This window comes from Ranitomeya variabilis, chromosome 4 (genome assembly GCF_051348905.1).
Source record: "Ranitomeya variabilis isolate aRanVar5 chromosome 4, aRanVar5.hap1, whole genome shotgun sequence".
Classification (NCBI taxonomy): Eukaryota; Metazoa; Chordata; class Amphibia; order Anura; family Dendrobatidae; genus Ranitomeya; species Ranitomeya variabilis.
This window is the reverse complement of record NC_135235.1, coordinates 390,315,170-390,332,766: the sequence shown is the minus strand read 5'-3', so window position 1 is coordinate 390,332,766 and position 17,597 is coordinate 390,315,170. Positions and strand designations below refer to the sequence as shown.

The 17,597-nt window shown below is 42.7% G+C and overlaps 1 protein-coding gene across 5 annotated transcripts in view; it reads left to right on the top strand.

The window, feature by feature from the left end:
• LOC143767157 (uncharacterized) overlaps positions 1 to 17,597 on the top strand; it is a 143,779-nt gene that overhangs the window by 72,523 nt on the left and 53,659 nt on the right. Inside the window, exon 1 of one of the 5 annotated variants that reach the window (XM_077255209.1) lies at positions 14,731 to 14,826. The exons of the other annotated variants lie outside the window; for them this stretch is intronic. The gene's annotated coding sequence lies outside the window, so the exon portion shown is untranslated. Of the gene's footprint in view, positions 1 to 14,730; positions 14,827 to 17,597 lie in introns of those variants that run through there. 5 annotated transcript variants of the gene reach the window in all.

Here is a 17,597-nt window from a genome sequence, read left to right as displayed (position 1 = left end):
TATCAATTTTACTAAACGCTGAATGGTATAAACGCCACCCCCCCCAAAAGAAATTCATGAATTGCTGGTTTTTGTTCATTCTGCCTCCCTAAAATCGCAATAAAAGCGATCAAAAAATGTCATGTGCCAGAAAATGGTACCAATAAAAACGTCAACTCGTCAAGCAAAAATCCAAGACCTCACATGACTCTGTGGACCAAAATATGGAAAAATTATAGCTCTAAAAAAATGTGGAGACGCAAAAACTACTTTTTGCAATAAAAAGCGTCTTTTAGTGTGTGACAGCTGCCAATCATAAAAATACACTAACAAAACCACTATAAAAGTAAATCATACCCCCCTTCATCACCCCTTTAGTAAGGGAAAAATAATAAAATTAAAAAAATGTATTTATTTCCATTTTCCCATTAGGGTTAGGGTTGGGGCTAAGGTTAGGGTTGGGGCTAAAGTTGGGGTTGGGGCTAAAGTTAGGGTTAGGGTTGGGGCTAAAGTTAGGGTTGGGGCTAAAGTTAGGGTGGGCCAAAATATGGAAAAATTATGGCTCTCAAAATGTGATGCAAAACTATTTTTTGCAATAAAAAGCGTCTTTTAGTGTGTGACAGCTGCCAAACATAAAAACCCACTATAAATAGTAAATCAAACCCCCTTTATCATCCCCTTAGGGAAAAATAATAAAATAAAAAATATATATTTATTTCAATTTTCACATTAGGGTTAGGGCTAAAGTTAGGGTTAGGGCTGGGGCTAAAGTTAGGATTACGGTTGGGGCTAAAGAAAGGGATAGGGTTGGGGCTAAAGTTGGGGTTAGGGTTTGGATTATGTTTACGGTTGGGATTAGGGTTAGGGGTGTGTCAGGGTTAGGGTTGGAATTGGGGTTAGGGGTGTGTCGGGGTTAGGGGTGTGGTTAGGGTTGGGATTAGGGTGAGGGGTGAGTTCGGGTTAGGGGTCTGGTTAGTATTATGGTTAGGGTTGGGGGTATGTTGGGGTTAGGGTTGGAGTTAGAATTGGTGGGTTTCCACTGTTTAGACACATCAGGGACTCTCCAAATGCGACATGGCGTCCAATTTCAATTCCAGCCAATTCTGCGTTGAAAAAGTAAAACGGTGCTCCTTCCATTCCGAGCTCTGCCGTGTGCCCAAACAGTGGTTTACCCCCACATATGGAGTATCAGTGTACTCAGGACAAATTGGACAACTTTTGGGGTCCAATTTCTCCTGTAACCCTTGGGAAAATACAAAATACAACCTTTATAACTTCCTAACAAGAAAAAATTTTGGTTCCAAAATTGTGCTGATGTAAAGTAGACATGTGGGAAATGTTACTTGTTAAGTATTTTGTGTGACATATCTGTGTGAATTAAGGGCATGAAAATTCAAGTTGGAAAATTGTTGAATTTTCACCAAATTTCCTTTTTTTCACAAATAAACGCAAGTCATATCAAAGAAATTTTACCACTATCATAAAGTACAATATGTCACGAGAAAACAATGTCAGAATCACCGGGTAATAACCTTATAAAGGGACAGTGGTAAGAATTTTAAAAATTGGCCTGGTCATTAACATACAAACCACCCTTGGGGGTAAAGGGCAGGGCCGGACTGGCCATAGGGCACTTCTGGCAAATGCCAGAAGGGCCGGTGCCAGTGGTGGGCCGCTCAATCCGCCGCCCCCGCCGTCGCATTCAACTATACCGGCGTATAGACGCCGGTACAGTTGAATGCAATGATGGAGGAGAGAGCGTCTACAGACGCTCCTCTCCCATCATTCCCCGCTCTGCCTCTGACACTGCGGGTGCGCGATGATGTCATATCATCGCGCACCTGCTGTGTCCCGGGCAGACTGCAGCTGCTGAGACAGGAGCAGGAACCAGGAAGCAACGCTGGGCACGAGGAGAGGTGAGGAGAGTTTTTTTTTTTTCTGGACTGTGGGGCCATTCTCGGAGGAGGGGAGGGGAGGAAGAGAAGAGATGTGGGCTGTATATAGTTCTCTGTGGGCTGTGCTCTGTGCTGTATACTGCTGTGGGCTGTATATAGTTCTCTGTGGGCTGTGCTCTGTGCTGTATACTACTGTGGGCTGTATATAGTTCTCTGTGGGCTGTGCTCTGTGCTGTATACTGCTGTGGGCTGTATATAGCTCTCTGTGGGCTGTGCTCTGTGCTGTATACTACTGTGGGCTGTATATAGCTCTCTGTGGGCTGTGCTCTGTGCTGTGTATTTAAGTTATGGCTGGTTAAAGGTATTTCATACTGTCGTCTTTTGAGGGTCTGACCGAGCCATAGGGATCCTTGATATGGGTCACTAGTGTAGCCCCTAAGGCACTGCCCAGGTTTAGGATCCCCAATTTTTGCAGGGATTCGGCCAGGGTTAGGAGGGGCAGCCGCCGATGAGCGGGGGCGCCATTTGCGTTCAAGAGGGTGCCAACCTCCGCTGACAGGCAGGGTAAATTTGCTAGGGACTCCCTAGGGTGTACTAGCCATAAGCAACAGATTAGAAATTACAATAGGGGTTTGTACGGTCAGACCAGATGTCTTTTTTGGTGAATTACTACCTGGCTTTTTGTGTTTCATTTGTTGATCCCTAGCTGTGGGCCTGATATTAGGTTTTGGTAGTGGTACAGCATTCCCACACGTGCATAGGGATTTATAGGGCCTTAAGGGTGAGTCGACGAGGAGCGGGGGCGCCACATTGCGCTCAAGAGGGTGCCAACCTCCGCAGACAGGCAGGGAGTATCTTTAGGGACATGTAGTGGTTACATTACGTCCTTTTTTCTGCCCCTCACTCTTTGCCCTTCATATTTTTCGGGCCAGGTTTTTATTAACCCATTCCCATTAACAGGGATCTGGGTGTTGTGTCACGTTTTAATCCTAATTTGGTTAAATAAAGTTTTTGATACATTAGTTTTTTTCATTTTCTTTTCTGAATTCTAATTTTGTTTATCAGACAGTATACTTTTTGCCATGTCACTTTGGCAGAGCCCCTGGAGTTCCAGAACAGCAGAAATCCCCATACGTGACCTCATTTTACAAATTTCATCTCTCAATGAATTAATTTAGGGGTGCAGTGATCATATTGACACCACAGGTGTGTCACAGAATTTTATACCATTGGGCAGTGAAGAAAAAATAATTACATTTTTACCACAAAAAATTGTTGTACATTTTCAAACTGGGAAATTCGTAAAACTGGTGCTAAACTGTGTCACACAATTTCTGTTGAACGTGGCAATACCTCATATGTGGCCGTACAGTACTGCTTTGCCTCACAGTGAGACTCAGGAGGGACAGAGCGCTATTTGACCCTTGGAGAACAAATTATTCTAGAATAGTTTCCGGACTCCATATACAGAGCCCCTAAATGCCAGAACAGCAGATTCCACCTCAACTGACCCCATTTTGAAAATCACACCTCTTTGGGAATTTATCTACAGGTGTTTGACTCCATAAGTGTGTTCGAGGAAAATACAGCAGTGGATGTTGCCGAGTGAAAATTGCAAACTGCCGCTGTTGTGCCCAGTACGAGCCTTGTCACATGACTTAGGATAAAAACCAAACCAGAATCTCAATTTGCAGACACTGTGTTTCGGGGTACTGCCCCTCGTCAGTGCAAAGTGGAGGTATGGTTTGGCTGACCGGGATCCAAGAAGTATAATTTCTCCTTGCGGAGAGTGACATGTTAAGCCTGTCGAGATTTAGATATTAGAGATTTACACAGAAACCCAGGTGTAAGTGCTCAGTACTGGGCGCAGGATAAATATGAGCCGAGATTTGGGGGGCAAAATTAACAAATGCCATTCCTTATGCGGTATAAGTGATTAGACCACGTAATTCTTTGGGTTGGTGCCATTACAGCGATACCAGATTTATATCAAGTTTTTATATTTGGCTGCTGAAAGACGCTATTCATTGCAAAAACAAGTTTTTGCATCACCATGTTTTGAGAGCTATAATTTTTCCATATTTCGGCCGACAGTCATGTTACGGCTTATTTTTTGCGGGACAGGTTGACATTTTTATTGGTATCATTTTCAGGCACATGACATTTTTTGATTGCTTTCTATTCCACTTTTTGAGAGGCAGAATGAACAAGAACCAGCAATTCAGGAATTATTTTTTTTGGGGGGGTTTATTGTCGTTCTGCGTATGGTAAAAATGATAAGGAAGCTTTATTTTTCGGGTCAGTATGATTACAACGATACCCCTTTTATATTGTTTTTTGTGTTTTGACGCTTTTACACAATAAAAACTATTTTATAGAAAAAATAATTAATTTTGCATCGCTTTATTCTGAGAACTATCAATTTTGTATTTTTCTGCTGTTGGAGCTGTATTTGCAGCTCGTTTTTGTGGAACAAGATGACATTTTTATTTTGACTTGACTTTTTGGTTGTCTTTTAGTCTACTTTTTGTGCTTACCTGGTAAAGAGAATCCTCTTTGCCTCCACGCATGATATCACCCTCCCCGAAAAGAAGGCAACCGGTTACCTGGGGTGTTACACATTCATGATGTTGCAGGCAGCATAACGCTCACTGCATCATTTCAAGACGCTTTCTTGTCTGCCATGAGCTCTGTTTGAACCTGCTGTCATTGTTTCTCTTGACACTGTGCCGGGAGACACAGCAAAACTTTATGCAACACAACATATATAGTGTGGGAAATAATTACTTGATCCCTTGCTGATTTTGTAAGTTTTCCCGCTGAGAAAGACATGCGCAGTCTGTAATTTTAAGGGTAGGTTAATTTTAACATTGAGAGATAGAATATCAAAAATATATCCAGAAAATCACATTGTATAATGATTTTCTGGGCACAGCAGTCAGACATTTTTTGTAGCTGATGATGAGATTTGCACACGTCAGGAGGAATTTTGGTCCACTCTTTGCAGATCTGCTCTAAATCATTAAGATTTTGAGGCTGTCGCTTGGCAACTTTGAGCTTCAACTCCCTCCATAAGTTTTCTATGGGATTAAGCTCTGGAGACTGGCTAAGCCACTCCATGACCTTAACCCCTTTCTGACATCCGACATACTATCCCGTCCATGTGGGCTGGGCCCGTCTGACCATGGACGGGATAGTACGTCATAGCCGATCGGTCGCGCACATGGGTGGTGTGCGACTGATCGGGGCCAGGTGTTAGTTGATTGTCACAGTTGACACCCGGCACTAAGTGCCAGGAGTGGTCATGGACCGCTCCCGGTACTTTAACCCCCGGAACACTGTGATCAAACATGATAGCAGCATTCCGGGAGCAGGCAGAGGGGCTCACAGCTCTCACAGCCCCTCTGCCTTTGGATCGGAGACCCCGCGGTACGCTGCAGGGTCCCGATCGCTGCCATGGAGACCCGATGTTGTCATGATGACATCCGGGTCTCCAGACCTGAGTGACTTCCTGTCATGCGCAGTGCATGTCAGGAAGTCTCTCAGTGTCAGTGTACAGAAGCTGCAACGCTGACAGCTTCTATAGCATGCAAATCTGCCTGCAGAAAATGAGTGTCCCATAGTGGGACACAGTGTAAAGCTAAGAATTAATTAAAACATGTTTTTTAAAATAATTGTAAAACGATTTAAAAAAATAATTTAAAAAATCAATATTCTATCATTAAATGAATATTTGAATTAAAAATAATCTAAACAATAAAAGTACACATATTTAGTATTGCCGCATCCTTAATGACCCGACCTATAAAACTGTCCCACTAGTTAACCCTGCTGTTCTGTTCGCATTTGCTATACACTTGTACTGTTCCCGGGTCAATATGACCCGACCTACTAATTCTTGATTTTTAGCTACTCTAAGTGTTTTATTTGAATACTTTTTTTCATTATTATACTGTATGTGAACATGGTTGATCATAAACAAATGAAAAATTTAAATTCAAACTTAATAACTTATTTTTTTTCATAAAAAGGTTACACAGGCTTTTTACAATTATCTTTGATTGTTGGCATTCTGCACACAAATAACAAAGAAGCTTTACATTACTATTACTAAAACATGAAATTTAACTTTTTGAAAACAATATTTATAAATCAACAAATGAAAAATCATAAAAACTTCAACCTTTTTAGAAAAAGAAAAAACTGAACATGTTCATGCGTTTTTACAATTACATTTGTAAAGTACAATTTTACATTTACCAATATAAGCATTTAGAGCTGTCACATCTAATTTTTTCCATTTATCACCATAAACTACTTGTCCCTCAATGTTTGTCATTTGTATTATAATATTTAGGATAGTCATATTTAGGAACAATGCGAATGCTGATCCTATATCAGATATTCTTGATGTAGCGTACCTTGTAGGACCAGGAGTAGCTTTTATGATATTTTCAGAGGACAATCTACCAGCCTGACTAGGCTGCAAGTTCCAAATTACACACTTGTTTTTAGAAGGGATTTCTTGCATCCGGCTAGTTATCTGGGTATCATGTTCCTCTTCATACTCCACTTCAGAATCCGAATTTTCAACATTGCTTTCCATCTCGCTTATGTGGTCCTCCTCTTCGGACATTATTTTCTGTGGGACATCATCTTCTGAATCAGAGGCGTTGACAAGCTCTTCCAATTCAGCGTCAGTCAATAGACATTTTAGAAACATTTTTATCCAAGTTTTGAAAAAAAAAAAGAATACCTGTAAAGATGTGTATTCACAGCTCAGTGCTCTCTCTCTCACAGATTCCAGTGTCTCTTTCAGGCCATGTGCACACGTTCAGTATTTTTCGCGTTTTTTCGCTATAAAAACGTGATAAAAACGCAAAAAAAACGCTTACATACGCCTCCTATTATTTACAGTGTATTCCGCATTTCTTGTGCAAATGTTGCATTTTTTTCCGCGAAAAAATCGCATCGCGGAAACAAAGCAACATGTTCATTAAATTTGCGGAATTGCGGGGATTCCGCACAACTAGGAATGCATTGATTTTCTTACTTTCCGCATGTGGCTGTGCCCACCATGCGTGAAGTAAGCAGATCATGTGCGGTTGGTACCCAGGGTGGAGGAGAGGAGACTCTCCTCCACGGACTGGGCACCATATAATTGGTAAAAAAAAAAATTAAAATAAAAAATAGTCATATACTCACGCTCTGATGGCCCCCGGAGTCTTCCCGCCTCTCTGGTGCACGCTGCCGCTTCCGTTCCTATAGATGGTGTGTGAAGGACCTGCGATGACGTTGCGGTCTTGTGATTGGTCGCGTGACCGCTCATGTGACCGCTCACGTGACCGCGACGTCATTGAAGGTCCTGCACACACACACCATCTATAGGAACGGACGCCGCTGAGGAGATCGGCTGTCTGCAGGTGAGTATAACCATTTTTTTTAAAACAATTTTTATTATTTTTAAACATTCTATCTTTTACTATAGATGCTGCATAAGCAGCATCTATAGTAACAAGTTGGTCACACTTGTCAAACAGTATGATTGACAAGTGTGACCAACCTGTCAGTCAGTTTTCCAAGCGATGCTACAGATCGCTTGGAAAACTTTAGCATTCTGCAAGCTAATTTCGCTTGCAAAATGCTAAAAAAAAAGCGAAAAAAACGCAAAAAAAAATGCGGATTTCTTGCAGAAAATTTCCGGTTTTCTTCAGGAAATTTCTGCAAGAAATCCAGACGTGTGCACATACCCTAAAACAGTATAAAATGCTATCGGGTCATATTGACCCGAACAGTACAAGTGTAACAATCAGCGTGTAGCAAAAAGTAAACAAAAAATATATATAGAGCTCCACAAATGAGGAGAAGTCAAGATACCACTAGTTTCAAATCCTCATATAAAAAAATCTACAGGGTCTCAAAAATCATTTCGGGTCATATTGACCCGAACAGTACAGCAGGGTTAAACCCCTTCAGTGAACACCATTAAAAAATCATCATACCACCAAATAAAAAGTGGAATAACACATGATCAAAAAGATGGATATAAATAACTATGGTACCGCTGAAAACGTCATCTTGTCCTTCAAAAAACAAGCCGCCATATAGCTCCATCACTGGAAAAATAAAAAACTTATAGCTCTCAGAATAAAGCGATGCAGAAATAATTATTTTTTATATAAAATAGTTTTTATTGTATAAAAGCACCAAAACAAAAAAATATATATATATGAGGTATCGCTGTAATCATACTAACCCGAAGAATAAAACTGCCTTATCAATTTTACTAAACGCTGAATGGTATAAACGCCACCCCCCCCAAAAGAAATTCATGAATTGCTGGTTTTTGTTCATTCTGCCTCCCTAAAATCGCAATAAAAGCGATCAAAAAATGTCATGTGCCAGAAAATGGTACCAATAAAAACGTCAACTCGTCAAGCAAAAATCCAAGACCTCACATGACTCTGTGGACCAAAATATGGAAAAATTATAGCTCTAAAAAAATGTGGAGACGCAAAAACTACTTTTTGCAATAAAAAGCGTCTTTTAGTGTGTGACAGCTGCCAATCATAAAAATACACTAACAAAACCACTATAAAAGTAAATCATACCCCCCTTCATCACCCCTTTAGTAAGGGAAAAATAATAAAATTAAAAAAATGTATTTATTTCCATTTTCCCATTAGGGTTAGGGTTGGGGCTAAGGTTAGGGTTGGGGCTAAAGTTGGGGTTGGGGCTAAAGTTAGGGTTAGGGTTGGGGCTAAAGTTAGGGTTGGGGCTAAAGTTAGGGTGGGCCAAAATATGGAAAAATTATGGCTCTCAAAATGTGATGCAAAACTATTTTTTGCAATAAAAAGCGTCTTTTAGTGTGTGACAGCTGCCAAACATAAAAACCCACTATAAATAGTAAATCAAACCCCCTTTATCATCCCCTTAGGGAAAAATAATAAAATAAAAAATATATATTTATTTCAATTTTCACATTAGGGTTAGGGCTAAAGTTAGGGTTAGGGCTGGGGCTAAAGTTAGGATTACGGTTGGGGCTAAAGAAAGGGATAGGGTTGGGGCTAAAGTTGGGGTTAGGGTTTGGATTATGTTTACGGTTGGGATTAGGGTTAGGGGTGTGTCAGGGTTAGGGTTGGAATTGGGGTTAGGGGTGTGTCGGGGTTAGGGGTGTGGTTAGGGTTGGGATTAGGGTGAGGGGTGAGTTCGGGTTAGGGGTCTGGTTAGTATTATGGTTAGGGTTGGGGGTATGTTGGGGTTAGGGTTGGAGTTAGAATTGGTGGGTTTCCACTGTTTAGACACATCAGGGACTCTCCAAATGCGACATGGCGTCCAATTTCAATTCCAGCCAATTCTGCGTTGAAAAAGTAAAACGGTGCTCCTTCCATTCCGAGCTCTGCCGTGTGCCCAAACAGTGGTTTACCCCCACATATGGAGTATCAGTGTACTCAGGACAAATTGGACAACTTTTGGGGTCCAATTTCTCCTGTAACCCTTGGGAAAATACAAAATACAACCTTTATAACTTCCTAACAAGAAAAAATTTTGGTTCCAAAATTGTGCTGATGTAAAGTAGACATGTGGGAAATGTTACTTGTTAAGTATTTTGTGTGACATATGTGTGTGAATTAAGGGCATGAAAATTCAAGTTGGAAAATTGTTGAATTTTCACCAAATTTCCTTTTTTTCACAAATAAACGCAAGTCATATCAAAGAAATTTTACCACTATCATAAAGTACAATATGTCACGAGAAAACAATGTCAGAATCACCGGGTAATAACCTTATAAAGGGACAGTGGTAAGAATTTTAAAAATTGGCCTGGTCATTAACATACAAACCACCCTTGGGGGTAAAGGGCAGGGCCGGACTGGCCATAGGGCACTTCTGGCAAATGCCAGAAGGGCCGGTGCCAGTGGTGGGCCGCTCAATCCGCCGCCCCCGCCGTCGCATTCAACTATACCGGCGTATAGACGCCGGTACAGTTGAATGCAATGATGGAGGAGAGAGCGTCTACAGACGCTCCTCTCCCATCATTCCCCGCTCTGCCTCTGACACTGCGGGTGCGCGATGATGTCATATCATCGCGCACCTGCTGTGTCCCGGGCAGACTGCAGCTGCTGAGACAGGAGCAGGAACCAGGAAGCAACGCTGGGCACGAGGAGAGGTGAGGAGAGTTTTTTTTTTTTCTGGACTGTGGGGCCATTCTCGGAGGAGGGGAGGGGAGGAAGAGAAGAGATGTGGGCTGTATATAGTTCTCTGTGGGCTGTGCTCTGTGCTGTATACTGCTGTGGGCTGTATATAGTTCTCTGTGGGCTGTGCTCTGTGCTGTATACTACTGTGGGCTGTATATAGTTCTCTGTGGGCTGTGCTCTGTGCTGTATACTGCTGTGGGCTGTATATAGCTCTCTGTGGGCTGTGCTCTGTGCTGTATACTACTGTGGGCTGTATATAGCTCTCTGTGGGCTGTGCTCTGTGCTGTATACTACTGTGTGCTCTGTGCTATATATAGTTCTCTGTGGGCTGTGCTCTGTGCTGTATACTGCTGTGGGCTGTATATAGTACTCTGTGGGCTGTGCTCTGTGCTGTATACTACTGTGGGCTGTATATAGTTCTCTGTGGGCTGTGCTCTGTGCTGTATACTACTGTGGGCTGTATATAGTACTCTGTGGGCTGTGCTCTGTGCTGTATACTACTGTGGGCTGTATATAGCTCTCTGTGGGCTGTGCTCTGTGCTGTATACTGCTGTGTGCTCTGTGCTATATATAGTACTCTGGGCTGTGCTCTGTGCTGTATACTACTGTGTGCTATATATAGTTCTCTGGGCTGTGCTCTGTGCTGTATACTACTGTGGGCTGTATATAGTACTCTGTGGGCTGTGCTCTGTGCTGTATACTACTGTGGGCTGTATATAGCTCTCTGTGGGCTGTGCTCTGTGCTGTATACTACTGTGTGCTCTGTGCTATATATAGTACTCTGTGGGCTGTGCTCTGTGCTGTATACTACTGTGTGCTATATATAGTTCTCTGGGCTGTGCTCTGTGCTGTATAATACTGTGGGCTGTATATAGTACTCTGTGGGCTGTGCTCTGTGCTGTATACTACTGTGGGCTGTATATAGCTCTCTGTGGGCTGTGCTCTGTGCTGTATACTACTGTGGGCTGTATATAGTACTCTGTGGGCTGTGCTCTGTGCTGTATACTACTGTGGGCTGTATATAGTTATCTGTGGGCTGTGCTCTGTGCTGTATGCTACTGTGGGCTGTATATAGTTCTCTGTGGGCTGTGCTCTGTGCTGTATATAGTTCTCTGTGGGCTGTGCTCTGTGCTGTATACTACTGTGGGCTGTATATAGTTCTCTGTGGGCTGTGCTCTGTGCTGTATACTACTGTGGGCTGTATATAGTTCTCTGTGGGCTGTGCTCTGTGCTGTATACTACTGTGTGCTGTATATAGTTCTCTGTGGGCTGTGCTGTATATAGTACTCTGTGGGCTGTGCTGTATATAGTACTCTGTGGGCTGTGCTGTATATAGTACTCTGTGGGCTGTGCTGTATATAGTACTCTGTGGGCTGTGCTGTGTATAGTACTCTGTGGGCTGTGCTGTATATAGTACTCTGTGGGCTGTGCTGTATATAGTTCTCTCTGGGCTGTGCTGTATATAGTACTCTATGGGCTGTGCTGTATATAGTACTCTCTGGGCTGTGCTTTATATAGTACTCTGGGCTGTGCTGTATATAGTACTCTGGGCTGTGCTTTATATAGTTCTCTGTGGGCTGTGCTGTATATAGTTCTCTGTGGGCTGTGCTGTATATAGTTCTCTGTGGGCTGTGCTGTATATATTACTTTGTGGGCTGTGCTGTATATATTACTTTGTGGGCTGTGCTGTATATATTACTCTGTGGGCTGTGCTGTATACTACTGTGTGGACTGTGCTGTATACTTCTACGTGGGCTGTGCTGTATACTACTGTGTGGGCTGTGCTGTATACTACTGTGTGGTCTGTGCTGTATACTACTGTGTGGTCTGTGTTATCTACTACGCGAGCTGTGCTATAGTATGCAGGCTGTGCTGTATACTATGCGGTTTGTGCTATATAATATGCGGGCTTTGCTATATACTATGGGGAGTATATTATATTCTATGGGGGAGGCCATGTTATGTACTATGTGGCTGTGTTATATACTATTGTGGGGGTATATTATATTATATTCTATGGGGGAGGCTGCGTTATATACTATGGGGGGCTGCATTATATTCTATGGGGGGCTACATTATATATTATGGGGAGGTGGGCTGTATTATATTCTATGGGGGTTACATACTCTGGGGTGGCTGCATTATACTCTGTGGGGTGGCTGCATTATACTCTGTGGGGTGGCTGCATTATACTCTGGGGTGGCTGCATTATACTCTGGGGTGGCTGCATTATACTCTGGGGTGGCTGCATTATACTCTGGGGTGGCTGCATTATACTATATGTGGGCTGCATTATACTGTATCGAGGACTATGGGGAATACGTTATACTATATGAAGAACTATGGGGTGCATTATACTATGGGAAGTGAATTGTACTACATGGATGACTGTGGCGGTGCATTATACTATATGGAGCACTATGAGGATTGTATTATGCTATATGGAGGACTATGAGGATTGTATTATGCTATATGGAGGACTATGAGGTGTGTATTATACTATGTGGAGGACTGAGCAGTGTATTTTAATATATGGAGGACTATAGGGAGTGTATTATACTATATGGAGGACTATGGAGCACATTATAATATATGGAGGACTATGGGGTGTATTTTACTAAACAAGTAAAATGCTGCATATTCGGATTGTTTTTGCTGGAACAAAAAGCCTTGTTGTCAGCAGCACATTGCCAGTGTAAACTGTAGATGTGCTGCTGAAAACATGATACTGTATGGGGATCTGTTAGTGATCTATTAGTGATCGTTCTGTCTCATCATTATTCCTCAGCTGGTGGAAAGAGGCCGGGAAACAAGCGTTGAACAACTTCAGTATTGTCGATCAAACTCGTTTAGCGGCCTGAACTCAGCGCACGTAAATACAACAGAAAGGCTTCTGTGTGATGTGCAATATGTTAGCATTTGGGGCCCCATTTTAAACTTTACCTAGGGCCCCACTTTGCCTAAAACTGGCCCTGCCTACAAGTGTACAAAGATATTATACAGTCACCATGTGACAAGTGGGCCTGTGTAACTTCAAATGCCAGGGCTGAATTTTAGTCCCAGTCCGGCCCTGGTAAAGGGGTTAATGTGCTTCTTTTTGAGCCACTCCTTTGTTGTCTTGACTGTATGTTTTGGGTTATTGTCTTGCTGGAAGACCCAGCCACGACCCATTTTTAATGTCCTGGAGGAGGGAAGGAGGTTGTCACTCAGGATTTTACGGTACATGGCTCCATCCATTCTCTTATTGATGCAGTGAATTAGTGCTGTGCCCTTAGCAAAAAAGCACCCCCAAAACATAATGTTTCCACCTCCATGCTTGACAGTGGGGACAGTGTTCTTTGGGTTATAGGCAGCATTTCTCTTACTCCAAAGTTGTCTCCTTCTCACCCAGCATCTTATGATTTTGTAGCCCATTCCAGCTTTGTACAGGTCTATGATCTTGTCCCTGACATCCTTATAAAGCTCTTTGGTCTTAGGCTACTTTCACACTAGCGTTAACTGCATTCCGTCACAATGCGTCGTTTTGCCGAAAAAACACATCCAGCAAAAGTGTTTGCAGGATGCGTTTTTTCACCATTGATTAACATGAAGCGACGCATTGTGACGGATTGCCACACGTCGCACCCGTCGTGCGACGGATGCGTCATGCAGTGGCGGACCGTCGGGAGCAAAAAACGCTACATGTAACGTTTTTTGCTCACGACGGTCCGCTTTTTCCGACCGCGCATGCGCAGCCGGAACTCCGCCCCCACCTCCCCGCACTTCCCCGCACCTCACAATGGGGCAGCGGATGCGCTGGAAAAATGTATCCGCTGCCCCCGTTGTGCGGCGGAGACAACGCTAGCGTCGGGAACGTCGGCCCGACGCACAGCGACGGGCCGAGCCCGACGCTAGTGTGAAAGAAGCCTTACCCATGTTGTAGAGGTTAGAGTCTGACTGATTAATTGAGTCTGTGGACAGGAGTCTTTTATAAAGGTGACTATGTAAGACAGTTGTCTTTAATGCAGGTAGTGAGTTGATTAGGAGCGTCTAACTGGTCTGTAGGAGCCAGAACTCTTAATGGTTGGTAGGTGATCAAAAACTTATTTCTCACTGCAAAATGCAAATAAATGTATATAATTTATGCAATATACAATGTGATTTTCTGGATTTTATTTTTGATATTCTATCTTTCAATGTCAACATTAACCTACCCTTAAAATTATAGACTTTTCATGTCTTTGTCAGTGGGCAAACTTACAAAATCAGCAAGGAGTCAAATACTTATTTCCCCAACTGTAGTCATGACCGAAAGTGTAGGCACCCTTGAAATTGTTCCAGAAAATGAAGTTTCTCTCCGAAAATTATTGCAATTTGTTATACACATGTTTATTTAATTTGTGTTTATTGGAACAACACAAAAAAGCAGAGGGGGAAAAAATGCAAGTTAGACATAATTTCACATAAACCCTCATAATGGGCTGGACAAAATTGTTGGCACCCTCAACTTAATACCAAAGGAAAAAACGTTGATGTTCCAGCTCTTCTTTAAAAAATGTATCAAATTATATTTCACATGATTAAAATAACTCGAGCTCCTAGGACCACACTATAACGTGCATGAGGACAAAAGCGACACGTTATGAAAAAAGTGTTATGAACAGACGAATCCAAGTTTGAGGTGTTTGGATCACACAGAAGAATATTTGTGAGACGCAGAACAACTGAAAAGATGCTGGAAGAGTGCCTGACGTCATCTGTCAAGCATGGTGGAGGTAATGTGATGGTCTGGGGTTGCTTTGGTGCTGGTAAAGTGGGAGATTTGTACAAGGTAAAAGGGATATTGAATAAGGAAGGCTATCACTCCATTTTGCAACGCCATGCCATACCCTGTGGACAGCGCTTGATTGGAGCCAATTTCATCCTACAACAGGACAATGACCCAAAGCCCACCTCCAAATTATGCAAGAACTATTTAGGAAAGAAGCAGGCAGCTGGTATTCTATCTATAATGGAGTGGCCAGCGCAGTCACCAGATCTTAACCCCATTGAGCTGTTGTGGGAGCAGCTTGACCATATGGTACGCAAAAAGTGACCATCAAGCCAAACCAACATGTAGGAGGGGCTTCTGGAAGTATGGGGTGAAATTTCTCCAGATTACCTCAGCAAATTAACTGCCAGAATGCCAAAGGTCTGCAATGCTGGAATTGCTGCAAAGGGAGCATTCTTTGACGAAAGCAAAGTTTGAAGGAGAAAATTATTATTTCAAATAAAAATATTTTTTTCGAACCTTGTCAATGTCCAGACTAGATTTTCAATTCATTTGGCAACTCATTTGATTATTAAAAGTATGAGTTTTCATGGAAAACACAAGATTGTCTGGGTGACCCTAAACTTTGGAACCGTAGTGTATGTATGTGTATATATGTATGTATATATATATATATATATATATATATATACACTAGATAGAGGCCCATCGGGAGGGCGGTAATGTCACGATGGGGGCAGGCATGCGGCACTGTTGTTGCCTGATGGCATCCTGTGATAATCTAATGACTTTTGCATCAGGGGACTAATGTGCTTGACGCCTACACTTATATGCATTTTTTTGTCCCAGCGATGCTGTTGTTCTTCAAGAGTTTCATTTGCCCTTTGTTGTCTTTGACGTTGTGCCTTTGCTGCTTTCCTTTCATTGTCATTGGCATACTTTTTATGAGGAGCCATGTTGGCGTTGATGTTTACTTTTTAAAGGGGTTTTCCCACAAACAAAAGTTCATTTTAACAATTGTCTATGTCTGACCATGTACCGAACATACCATAGCTCCTGGGCAGGGGAGGAAGCAAAAGACAATACTGACATTACAGCAGGAGATCGCAGAGGATACATTTTGTGAGGTAAAATAGTTTTTAAAAACAGTCAGTGAAATATTTTACCTCACAAAATGAATCCACTGTGTTTCTCAGCTGTAATGTCAGTATTATCTTTTGCTTCCTCCCTTGCCCAGGAGATGTGGTATGTTCCGTATACGGTCAGACACAGTCAATTTTTAAAATGTACTTTCGTTCTTGGGAAAACCCCTTTAATGTGACCGGCTTCCTCTGCCTGTAGACACGTCGCGCATCTGCCCCCGGGATCAGCCAAATGATTCACTGCACCTGCGCGTAATTTGCGCAGGCGCAGTAATTCAGACCGCCGCCATCTTTGTGCATACAGATGGTGGCGGTCACATTAAAACTGCACATGCACTCCTCCTGTACAAAGATGGCGGCAGTGTTATGAATCCCAATGGCAGGGGATCTCAGAAATTAAAGCAAGTCTGCAAACATAAATACCAGCTCATAGGGAAGTGGTAACTAGGCCGACCATATACCTGATCCTAGCGCAAACACTAACAGTAGCCGGGGAACGTGCCTACGTTGATCCTAGACGTCTCGCGCCAGCCGGAGAACTAACTAACCCTATCAGGGAAAATAAGACCTCTCTTGCCTCCAGAGAAAAGACCCCAAAGTAATACAAGCCCCCAACAAATAATAACGATGAGGTAAGAAGAAAAGACAAACGTAAGAATGAACTAGATTTTAGCAAAGAGAGGCCCACTGACTAATAGCAGAATATAGTAAGATGACTTATATGGTCAGCAAAAAACCCTGCAAAATATCCACGCTGAATATCCAAGAACCCCCAAACCGACTAACGGTGTGGGGGGAGAATATCAGCCCCCTAGAGCTTCCAGCGATATCAGGAATCACATTTTGTACAAACTGGACAAAAATATAAACAATGGAAACGATCAAAAATAAGAAAGCAGGACTTAGCTTATCTTGCAAGGAACCAGGACCTGAAGACAGGAGCAAACAGAAATGAACTGATTACAACGATGCCAGGCACTGGACTGAGAATCCAGAAAGTTTAAATAGCAACACCCCAGACCTAACGAAGCAGGTGAGTACCAACCTGGGAAAGGACAATCCAAGTGCCAAACCACTAGTGACCACAAGAGGGAGCCAAGAAGTATAGTTCACAACACGGCAGTCAGTGAATCATTTGGCTGATCCCGGCGTCGGCATGTTCGCGATGGTGTTCCGCTGGTGGTACCGCACAAGAGGCTGTGAGAGTGTGTGACTGTATGAGTGTGTATGTGTGTGTGTGTGTGTTGCGACGGTGTTCCGCTGGTAGTACCACGCAACAGGTTGGTACCAGCAGCAGTTTCCATATTGAGACACCCATCACTTGGGTGTCCCAATATGGCGGTCTGTGAACTTCCTCCGCTTGGAATTCTGGGATACGGTTGCATCTAAGCAGAACAGGAAATGAAAACATTACAAGGCAATTATATAAATAGATATATATATACAAATCATAAAAAGCTATAAAACCCCCATTGATCATTAAGGCCATTTGGCTTCATAGTCCTAAGGGTAGTAATCCAACGACGTTCTATCTGAGCCAATTTATTCATAAGATTGCCGCCTCGTATACCCAGATGAACAACATCAATACCCCTGACTCTCAAATCAATTAGTCCAGAGGGATGAAACTCGT